This window comes from Rutidosis leptorrhynchoides, chromosome 7 (genome assembly GCF_046630445.1).
Source record: "Rutidosis leptorrhynchoides isolate AG116_Rl617_1_P2 chromosome 7, CSIRO_AGI_Rlap_v1, whole genome shotgun sequence".
NCBI lineage: Eukaryota > Viridiplantae > Streptophyta > Magnoliopsida > Asterales > Asteraceae > Rutidosis > Rutidosis leptorrhynchoides.
In genome coordinates, this window is record NC_092339.1 from 257,049,591 (window position 1) to 257,060,322 (window position 10,732).

Here is a 10,732-nt window from a genome sequence, read left to right on the forward strand (position 1 = left end):
GTCTTTCGAAAGCATCTATTTTTGCTGAAACGGAATCAAAGTCATGGCTAGAATCGGCTCTAGCCACTTTAGATGAACGAAAAATATCTTTTTCTAGGTGCCACTCATGCGAGTGGGAGGCTGTGTTATCAATAATTTTGTAAGCTTCAGTTGCGGTTTTCTTCATAATGGAACCACCAGCTGTTATGTCGATGTCTTTTCGTGTAGCAACGTTGACACCTTGGTAGAATATTTGTACTATTTGATAAGTGTCTAAACCGTGTTGAGGACATCCTCTCAACATCCTTCCGAATCTTGTCCACGCCTCATATAATGTTTCATTTGGCTTTTGTGTGAACGTAACAATTTCTCCTTGAAGTCTCACGGCTTTAGATGCCGGAAAGAATCTTTGAAGAAATTTTTCAACTAAGACATCCCATGTGTCAATCGCCCCTTCAGGTAACGATTCTAACCAATCTTTGGCTTCTCCTTTTAAAGTCCAAGGAAACAACATGAGATAGATCTGCTCATCTTCCACTTCTCGGATTTTGAATAGTGTACAAATTCTTTTAAACGTACGAAGGTGTTCGTTAGGATCTTCATTCGGTGCACCACTGAATTGGCATTGGTTAGTTACCATGTGTAGAATTTGTCCTTTGATTTCATAATCTGGCGCATTAACTTCTGGCTTAATAATGGCGTGACCTTGGCCCGTGCGTGTGGCTCTCATTCGATCTTCCATACTTAGAGGTTCCGTTACTTCCATAATTGAATTTGTTGAATACGAATCACTAGAGGATTCTGATTTAATGGTTTGTGGCTCAGGATGAATAATTAGTGGTTCAAGATCTTGGAATTGTCCTTGAATATGCTCCGGGTTCTTAATTGTGAAGTCGGGTTCAAAAGATGGATTATCGGAAATTTGAGTTGGAGTTCTTGTTCGACTAGATGATGATTCTAAAGAAAAATCAACGGCGACAATATTTGCTAAATGTCTTGATCTAGTTACAGGTGGTGAACGTACAAAAGGTGGTGAACGTCTTGCTCGGTGCATTCACTGAATATCCTATTAGTTTTTAAAAGGAAAGAAAAATTATAATAAGTTATCCAATCAATAGACTTTTCTGATTTTGCCCACGTTTCGAATAGCCAAAAGATGCAGCAGTGGGGCAGGATTCGTTTGGTCTCAATATAATTGAGGACTGTTTGGCTCCAATAACCCGGTCCACGTACAAATCCAACTATTACTACGAACCAGAAAATTTTGATGTCTATCAATTTAACCACTCAAAATAAATTTTCGTAATTTTAAGAAATTTAGATAAGAAGTAGAATAAAAATCTATGTCCTAAAACTAGAATAGCGAGAAATAAGAAAGAAAAAGAGTTCGTCGAAAAAGGTCGAAAAAGAAAAAATGGTTGAAAAATAAAAGGTGACGGAAAAATAAAAGAAACTTATCAAAACTTAAAAATACTTGACTAACCTAACCTTATTACTACAACTAACTTAAAATTATAATCGCAAATTGAAATTACTAATTGGAATGATAATTGATACATAGTAAAAGGTCTAAAAATATTAAAGCTTACAGGAAAAACTAAATCCCAAATGGAAATAACTTAAAAAGAAACTAAAACTTAAAATGGCGTCGCAAAATTCTAAAGCACCTAAATCTTAGTCTAAAGAAAAAGCACTTAAGGAATTCTACGGCAAAGCCTAAAAATCTAGGAGTAAAAATAACTATAGCAAAAACTAAGTTTAAAATTAAATATGAGCTAAAAATACAAAAGTTATGCTACAACGATTAAAAAGGGACAAAATATAAAAATATATAAAAAGTTGTAAAAAGTACAATTTTTATAAAAATATTATTTTTATATTTTTTATTTTATTAAACTATTAATTTTACAATTTAATTAAAACTAATTTAACTAAAATATATAAATAAAAAGTAAAAGTAAAAATAAAACTAATAATAATAATAATAATAATTAGGGTTAAATAATAATTATAATTAATAATAAACCGTAATTAATGCAGGATTAGGGTTTTTTGTCGCCTGTCAGAAAGGCTCCGCGAGTTGCGGTATTTTATGCTTCAAACCCCGCGAGTCGCGGGGATCCAGAATTCAGCTGACAGATTTGAATTTTTACGCGTTTTTCTTTATTTATTTTTTTTTTATTTTCTGTTTTCTGTTTTTAAATAAATAAAAGATTTTAAAATAAAACTTATATTTTTATAAACTAAAATAAAAATAAAGAAACTTATAAAACTTAAATATTTTAAAAAAAATACTTATATTTTTGTTTTTCTTTTTATATTTTTGAATAATTAAAACGTATTTTTACAAAAATGAATTTTTAATAAAAGTAAACTAAATTTTTTTTTTTTTTATATTAGCGTTGCGCTTCCGGCTTTTAAGATAAGTTCCCCGGCAGCGGCGCCAAAAATACTTGATGTTATGCGAGGTGTATATAAAATAGTTATTAATTTTAGCAGGAAATACTATTAAATACGATACAATTTTACACAAGATATTTATTTATTTATAGAATGGATATACTTAAACCTTGCTACAACACTTATAGGCAGTGTACCTAATCGTACAGTAGTGTAGTTTTTAGTAAGTCTGGTTCGTTCCACAGGGAAATCTTTAAACAAAGCTCAACGCTATATTAGTTTACTTTTATAAAAATACAAATATATATATAAGTAATATTATTATTATAAAGGGGGGTTTTTACCGTTTAATGACCGGTTTGTCGATTTTAAGACTTTAGTCGCAGTTAAAACCTAATGTAAAATATAAAATAAATACAAGACTTAAATTAAAGCGTAAAGTAAATAACGATAATGAAATTGCGAATAATAAAAGTGCGATAAAATAAAATTGCGATAATTAAAAAGTACGATAATTAAAAGTGCGATTAAATAACAATAAATAAAAGTGCGATAATTAGAAGTGCAATTAAATATAAAATAAAGGAAATTAAATATGAAATAAAAGAATTATGCTTATTTAAACTTCCGTAATCATGATGTTTGACGTGTTAATTTTAGTTTTATGCCCATGGGTTAATTGTCCTTTGTCCTGGATTATTTAATATGTCCGTCTGGTTTTTGTCCATAACAGTCCATCAGTCATAAATATAAAGTGCGAGTGTCCTCATCAAATTATTCTTATACCCGAAGTTAAATATTCCAACTAATTGGGGATTCGAATTGTAACAAGGTTTTAATACTTTGTTTAATGAATACACCAGGTTATCGACTGCGTGTAAACCAAGGTTTTACTACTTTGTTAACAATTACACCAATTACCCTTGAATGTAATTTCACCCCTGTTTTAATTATTCTAGTGGCTATTAATCCATTCCCGTGTCCGGTTAAATGAACGATTATTCGTACATATAAATACCCCGCCCATCGTGTCCGATCGAGTGTATATGGTAATTTATAGGGACGCCCAATTGTAAATCTTTATATTAACATTAACAAACTATCATTTAGTTAAACAAATATAAAGCCCATTAATAGCCCATAATCTAATTTTCACAAGTGTCGTTCTTTTGTCCAAACCCCAATTATGGTACAAAGCCCAATTACCCAATTTTAGTAATTAGCCCAACATCATGATTACTTCGTTTTAAATAAGCATAATAATAACTTAGCTACGAGACATCAATATAAAAAGGTTGAACATAACTTACAATGATTTAAAAATACCGTAGCGTTACACGGACAGAATTTAGACTTACACCCTTACAACATTCGCTAACATACCCTTATTATTAGAATTATAATTAAAATTAAAATTAAAATATAAATTATATATATATATATATCGTATATATGAGAGAAGAGAGAAATAGAATATAAAATTTTGATCAGAATTCGGTTTGCTTTATAGGGATTTTTGATTTTTGGTGCTCCGCGACTCGCGGTGAATTTTGCCTTCAAACTCCGCGAGTCGCGGAGTTTGAAATTCCAGCTCACATCTTGGAGTCTTTCTCTGCCGACGGTTTTTATTATATATATAATATATATATAATTAATATAATTAATTATATATTATATTATATTTATATACATAGTTAACTTGTAATTTTTAGTCCGTTGCGTCGAGCGTTAAGAGTTGACTCTGGTCCCGGTTCCGGATTTTCGAACGTCCTTGCGTACAATTTTATATTTTGTACTTTGCGTTTTGAATCTTGTACTCTTGTAATTTCGAGACGTTTCTTATCAATAATTGGAACCTTTTTGATTGTCTTTTGTACTTTTGAGCTTTTTGGTCGTTTGCGTCTTCAATTCGTCGAATCTGTCTTTTGTCTTCACTTTTTATTATTTAAACGAATATCACTTGTAAATAGAACAATTGCAACTAAAAGCTTGTCTTTCTTGAGGAATAATGCTATGAAATATATGTTCGTTTTTAGCATTATCAGTCGCTGCAGTTTAAAAAAAAATAAAAATTTGATTCCAAGTTTCATAAAGATTTGGATAATTGTCGCAACACGAAATTAGTTTCTAATCACTCCTATAATCTATTGAATTCGTCAATTTAACTTAAAACTTAAAAACGGATTCGAATTTGATTCATGAATAATTTTTGACTTTTTAAATTTAAAATTTGACTCCTCAAATTCGCATTTGATTTTACGAATTGGAAACTGAAACTTTGAGAAAACATTCATGACATGATTTGGGACGCTTCTGCACTTTTAGATTTTTAATATGGACTCGATTTCGAATTATGAGCAAAAAGGGTTTTGAGTTTATGAGACAGAAAGCAAAGTAAGAAAAAAATAATAATATGAAGAACCCCTATTTCTTGTCAATTAACAGAAGTGTATATATGATGTGAATTGAACGATTGAATCCAAAAAAAAATAATATCGAGCAATCAGTTGTAGAGTTGCTGAAATTTGACCTGGTGTGTCACGAGTACACAGAAAGAAGAAAGCAACAACAGATTAAAACAAAAAAAAAAATATATACGCGTGATATTCTGCTATCTGATTTCATATATTAAATTTAATAAATAGAAATAATAACACATTTTAATATAAATAATAATAATAATAATAATAGTAATAATTATAAAAATGGTAATAAGAATGTTATTAATGACATTTTAATAATAAAAATGAAAATTTTTGTAACTTATAATAACTAATAATTCATTTAAATCCTTACTTTAGTAAAGTTATTAAAATCTTAATTTCTATAATATTAATAATAATACCAATGATAAAAATAATAATAATCATAATATTAATATAATGACTAATTTATCTTATAATTAAATTTAATATCATTTATTATTAATTATATATTATATATTAACATGTACATATTTATATCTATTAACATTACTTAATTACTCTAACTGTTAATTTACATTTTAAATTCTAATGGTTTAAAGTATACTTTATCTAATCAAAATATTATATATATACTTATATTTATAGTTATATAATATATACATATTTATTTACAAATAATTGTTCGTGAATCGTCGGGAATAGTCAATGGTCAAATGATATTATGAATATAGTTTACAAAATTTTTCTAGACTCAACATTACATACTTTGCTTATCGTATCGAAATCATATAAAGATTAAGTTTAAATTTAGTCGGAAATTCCCCGGTCATCACACAATTCACCCGGTCCAGATTTCGCGCTAGGGGGCTTGATTACCCGAGGTTTTACCTTCTATGGGGGAGCCAATGTGCTCGTTCACAAGGGAGTTTCCTCGCTTACCAAGAAAAAAATACTCTTAATTTTATAATTTATTTTGCCCTTAAAAAATTAAGATTTATTATAGAAGTTAAAATGTATGTCAATTAATTATATGAAAAGTAGTTATGTAATTTATTAACTAGAAACTTGTTTTTAAAACTAATTAAACTAGCTTCTTTTAAACCATATTTATATTACATAATATATTTACAATTAAAAAAATTTAGCATCTAAATAATATTTCTTCCGCCCCAATTGTTTTTTCTAATATATATGTTGAGATATTTTAAAATTAATTCTACTTTTATAAATAGATAAAGAGACAAACTTTTTTATGCTTAATATATGCATGTAAAATTGAAAAAGGTAAAAAGTAAATGATCAATTAAATAGAAAAATAAACAAACGAAGTAAAAGAATGATACGAGGATGGAGAATATGTAGATGTTATACAGTGAAATTAGGTATAAATTAATACATCAGTTAAAGCTTACAGAGTACTTTTTAAAAGAGTTAATTATACGGTCCTTGTGATTCACCTAAAATTATACCGGAGTCCTTACCTTTCTAAAGTTATACCGGTAGTTTCTAAGGTTTTTAAGATGCTAGTGGTGGTCCTAAACTTAAAAACAGCTAAATTGTTTCATAAATAATTAGCTGATTAAATTTAGGACCACCGTTGTGAAATTCTTTTATATCCCTTTTTATTTTTCTTCATAAATTATAATGATAATCTGCTCTTTTTCTTCTCATCAATTCCCACCTTAAGTTCTCCCCCATTATTAGTAACTCACGATCCATCATGAACCTTGAACTTGTGGTTATAATACTTCTTAAGGAAGAACTAGATTTTATAATCTTTTTTGAAAAGATTACAATTTAGCTGGTATACCTTTTATCTCAACCTACACGTACCGAACAAACAACTCAACATATTTTGTGAACAGTTTAACCATGACGACTTCAGATCCAACATAGCCTTTAAAGATTTATGTAAAGTTAACCAAACATGAACAATAACAATTTTTGTTAAATTGATAAAATTAATTAACTTTATTACTAATAAGGACATCAAAAATGCCTTAGAAGAGCAGCAACAAAAATTTATTTAACAGAAAGATACAAAGCCCTAAATCTTAAATACACACTAAATATATATATGGAAACCAAATATATACTCCGTCTCAAATCAAATTAATCCCAGAGTTGATTAAACGTGACTAACTCTCTGAAAGCAATAACGACGTTTTCGTTATCGAGTAAATCAATGGTTTCTGGGGAAAAAGTGGCGGTTGAAAAAACTTTTGGGGTGACAAAGAAAAGATTGCTTGTGTTTGAAGAAAAATTAATCAGGAAACGTGATGGACTTTGAGTTACTAGTGATGAGGGAGAACTAAAAGTGAGAATCGATGAGAATTGAGAAAATAATGATGTAATTATTATCGTGGTGTTTGAAGAAGGTGAGGTATGTGTAATCGCCATTGTTGTCGGTGGTTATAAAGAGAAATATAAAGGGATACAAAGAAATGCAACGATAGTCTTGAATTTAACGCCAATTAATTGATTAACGGTACAATTTAAGTGACATTAGGTTTAGGACCATTGTTGAACATTTCAAAAAGCGTAGGGGCTAACAATATAACTCCAAAAAGAAAAAAAATTACCATTAAATTTTGAACTTTTTTGCTCAGTTGGTCCCTCTATAATACCCTAAATAGCTAGTTTGGTCCCTCGGTTTTTAATTTGGCAATCAGCGTCCCTGAGTTATTTTGATTTTGCAATTGGCGTCCCTCCGTCAAATTTCTGTTAAAAAGGTCCGTTAACCTTGTCATGTGCAATGCATGTGAGGGTAAAATCGTCTTTTTACTAAGATAAGGGACCACCGGCGCAAAAATATCTTAACTAAAAGTGAGGGACAACTGGCGCAAAAATAAAATCATAGAATTTTTCTCTTTTTTTTTTCTTTTCTTTTTTTCTGTTCTTTTTTTTGTCTCTTTTTTTTAAATTTTTTCCTTTTTTTTCTTTTTATTAAACTTTTTTTTTGTATCGAAATAATACAACAAACTTCACTCGAATTACACTTTTGTACATAAATAAAAACATAGAATTTTTCTCTTTTTTTTTTCTTTTCTTTTTTTTCTGTTCTTTTTTTTTCTTTTCTTTTTCTCTCTTTTTTTTAATTTTTTTCCTTTTTAACTATTTACTTTACTGGAAATATAACATGATAATAATTTTTTTAGTGAAATTTTATTTTATGCATAAAAATTAACAATGTCCAATTTTGACATTTTACGTGTTAAGCCATATATCAATTTTAAAATGCCAAACACTTAAAAAGTGATTATTCAATTTTTGCGACATTAAACAGCATAATCGAATCCAAACACTCAACTAATGAAATGCGTTTTCTCACAGCTGATTATTTGATTTTGATTATTTAAAACGCATAATCTGTTTTCAAAACGAAATCCCAAACACCTCCTTAATAACAACCCTTAAAGTTGTCAATAAGAAATTCGAACACGCAATATAATAAGAATAATAATAATAATAATAATATTAATAATAACTTTTCTAATAGCAACCATTAAAGTTGTCAATAAATAATTCGAACACACAATATAATAATATTAATAATAACTTTTCTAATAACAACCCTTAATGGTTGTTATTAGAAAAGTTATTATTATTATTATTATTATTATTATTATTATTATTATTATTATTATTATTATTATTATTATTATTATTATTATTATTATTATTATTATTATTATTATTATTATTATTATATTGCGAGTTCGAATTTCTTATTGACAACTTTAAGGGGTGTTATTAAATCGGGAATAAAAAGATTCAAGAAAAAAAGCCAAGTGTGGGGAGATTTGTCAATATATATAAACTGTTATCACAAGAGTAGCCGACTTCGGTACAATGAATGCAGTGCCGTTGTCCTGAACACGAGGATAACTGTGGATGACACACCCACCTTTCAACAAATATGAAACAAGTTTATTCACCTTTGTGGGTAGCTCCATGTACAAATGGTCTGATCATTTCTCAAACCACCGTTCTGATGTTCCGATGTATATAGTAAAAAAAAAAAAGTTAAAAAAAAAGATTAAAAAGGAAAAGAATTAAAAAGAACAGAGAAAAAGAAAAGAAAAAAAGAGAGAACAATTCTATGTTTTTATTTATGTACAAAAGTGTAATTCGAGAGAAGTTTGTTGTATTATTTCGATACAAAAAAAAAGTTTAACAAAAAGAAAAAAAAGGGAAAAAATAAAAAAAAAGAGACAAAAAAAGAACAGAAAAAAAGAAAAGGAAAAAAAAAGAGAAAAATTCTATGTTTTTATTTTTGCGCCAGTGGTCCCTCACTTTTAGTTAAGATATTTTTGCGCCGGTGGTCCCTAACTAATGTTGCTGTGAAAGAAAATTCGTAAATAAAACTGCATACCCTAAATTGTGGTAAAATTCGTCTATTTATAGAATCTGGAAAAACAGCTGAAACCGACTCATGTCGCGTTCCGCGACACACCATCGCGATCCGCGACAACCTCATCGCGTAACGCGATGACCAGGACGCGACAAAGCTGATTCAAACGCGATAGAATGGTCAGAACGGCCCCTTTTCCATATCGCGTTCTGATGCACTTCATCATGTATCACGATGACCAAAACGCGATAAAACTCATCCTGAAGCGATGGAAACTGACTTTTTCACCCGGGGCACGTTTATCTTCAACTCTAACTCCTTTTTGGCTATATCTTCAATAAAAAACATCATTAACGAGCTAACGAACCATATCTTGACACTTTCTTCATTTTAAACTCAAATAACTCGATTTCTCCATCAAAGTCTTCAAAATATTAACAAATGGAACAAGATAACGCCCAAAATATATGTATAAAAATGGCGTTATCAAAATCCCCCACACTTGAACCTTGCTTGTCCTCAAGCAAGTCAATCTCGAACCAATAAATGTACGAATAATCTTCAACAAAATTCCGCAAGATTCAAGCCTTCAAGTCAATCCTCCACAAGCTCTCGTACTCTTCATCTTTTCACGAATAAGCTTATTCTCTCACAAAACAACTCCTCACATTTCTGTCACTTACAAAACAACATTCAAACCATCAAAAGCACCCCCCTTTCTCCCCCCATTTTCATTCAAACACATTTCAAAAATAATATCCTAAGTGGCCCTTATTGCAAATAAATTTTCATAAAACATCCTTTCTAGGTCATGAATTGAGATGTAAAGACAATTTGGGTTGAGAACTCAAACTCCAAAAATTTCCATAACTTTACTTCTTACCAAAAACCTTTCATCTCAAAGCCTGAACTCTTTTCACTTAACTTTCCCTAAAAATCACATTACTAGGCTTTCCATATCCTTCTTTTCTTTGCATCAATCAACCCTTAAGACCTAATTTTCCAACCTCAATAACTAATCACCAATAAACATTCAAAATACAATTGGTGTAACATGATTACAAATGATAAAAACAATCTTACGTTATAAGGTTTAGAATTTGTAACATGACCCTTATTTGCATCAAGATAGCCTACTAACAATATTTAAGGCGCTATTGCAAATACCAATACTTCACAATTTAATCAAAGATCCAGTTATAAATAGATTCATACCTGTGTTTATGTAGAGAAATCCGTTTAACTTTTTAACTCTCTTGATTCTATTTCATGCTGATAATTTCTAAATATGCAAGCTATCCACATGCTGGTCACATCTCTCTTATCCAAAGTACCCCGCAAAGGTAACTCTTCCCAAGGTCTAGTCTTATTAGGCATTTCCCACATCATGAGTCAAAGATGATCACTGCTGCATAATTATGAGACGAGTACCTAAAGATGATCACCTTGCCTTGAGATAGTAACGTCCTTAACCCGTGTAGCGAACCTTCAAACAACCGATCCTAAACCGGAAAAAGGTCTTAGGTGGTTAGGTGATCTAGCACCCCAAAGGATCTATCGGCTCGAGTCTTAG

General features: G+C 29.7%; 1 non-coding gene across 1 annotated transcript; it reads left to right on the forward strand.

The window, feature by feature from the left end:
• The first annotated feature begins 254 nt into the window (after positions 1 to 254).
• On the forward strand, positions 255 to 361 carry LOC139860716 (small nucleolar RNA R71). Its single transcript, XR_011763342.1, has one exon. It is a non-coding gene; the product is annotated as a small nucleolar RNA R71 (small nucleolar RNA).
• Positions 362 to 10,732: the final 10,371 nt, after the last annotated feature.